Here is a 1432-nt window from a genome sequence, read left to right as displayed (position 1 = left end):
GAGCTTGTTTTGGTCTCTTGCTGGAGTTTTGATTCTGTAGTCGCGGGTTTCTCTGTTGGTAGCTGACCAGAGGCGGAAATACAATCCTATCGGGTAACCTGAACCAGTCTGGCGAGGAAAGTCACTGGGCTGTCAGGTATTGGTCAGGCCAAAGCCCCAGGGACTGGTGCTCCTCGCAGAGGGGGAGTGGCTCTTTGTGTCTCGCTGCTACAAGCTCAGAGGCCGCGCAAAAGACGCTGGCCAGGGGGAGGGGGTTCCTCTCCAAACTGCCCAAGGCCCCAGTGCCTTCAGCTTCTGTAGGCGCCTGCCCCTCACAACTGAGGAGGCACTCAGAATTCACCGCTCAAAGAAACGGGCCTGGCTAATTGACTTTAGGTCCTGGAAGGACAGAGCTCATTGTGAGGGCTCCCAGGCTGGGGGAAGGGAGCTGTTCTGCACCGTACTGCAACCTGCTGTGGGCCCTGAGCTGGCGTTAGCCCGCCCCCAGGGCACTGGCTCCAGAGGGAGGAGCTCAGGGGCTGGGAGGCACCCAATCAGGGAGTCAGTCGAGTCAGCAGGGTGCTCTTCCATCTCCTTTATGTCTCCCTCCCCCTATCTCACGCCAGTCCAGCAATAGCTCTCACTTCTACTGGCCCACCCTGAGCAGTCCCAATAGCCAGCGGCAGTTTCCAGGTTAGAGTCCTCTACTCAGTAATCACCTCCCCATTCAGGACCCACTGGGTGCCAGAGACCAGCTTCCTGACTCCTAACTGCCTCCGGAGGTAGCCCAGACCAGCTCCTCCCCTGTCCGGTGCAGTCCTGACACAGGGCGGGGAGTTCAAGATGCTTCCCGCTCGTGTCCCCTCTCCGCTGAGCCCCACGTTTCCTGACACAATTCTATATCCACTTCACACAAGCCCCTGACTCTCAGTGGGCTTGTAAGCCAGTGGGGAAGCTAGACTCTCTCGTGAGGGACTTATCCTGGTGCACCTACTGGCCAGGCTGGCGCTGCAGTCTCACGCTCCACTCTCTATTGTCTGTCCCCACTTTCCAGGTTTTGCATTTCAATCTCCCGTTCACCTTATTCTTTTCCCTGATTTGTGTGTCCCCCACTGAATCTCCACCAATTCACCTCGCTGTTCTTGCGGGAGAGCGATCCGATCATGTGTGGCAGACCGAGATCTACGTCTCTTTCTCTGGAAGCAGGGATCCGGGAGGCTACCTTAACTCCACCATTTTTCTCCCCCCACACCATATCCCTCAAGGCTTTTGTCCAAATTCGTGTAAGTACAAATTCTGGCCATATTTGTCTTTCAGAAGTAAAAATATACTTTTACCTATTTCTTACATGTGATAATATGATAGAACGTACTTATCTATCACTTACTCTTAATTCACTAAGGATGGATGAAATCAATTTTTCAAGAAACTTCTATTAGAAAGTGGTTTGGGC

Source organism: Propithecus coquereli, unplaced genomic scaffold, assembly GCF_000956105.1.
Source record: "Propithecus coquereli isolate 6110/MARCELLA unplaced genomic scaffold, Pcoq_1.0 Scaffold240, whole genome shotgun sequence".
In the NCBI taxonomy this organism is placed as follows: domain Eukaryota; kingdom Metazoa; phylum Chordata; class Mammalia; order Primates; family Indriidae; genus Propithecus; species Propithecus coquereli.
The sequence above is the reverse complement of the archived record's forward strand: the minus strand, read 5'-3'. Positions refer to the sequence as shown.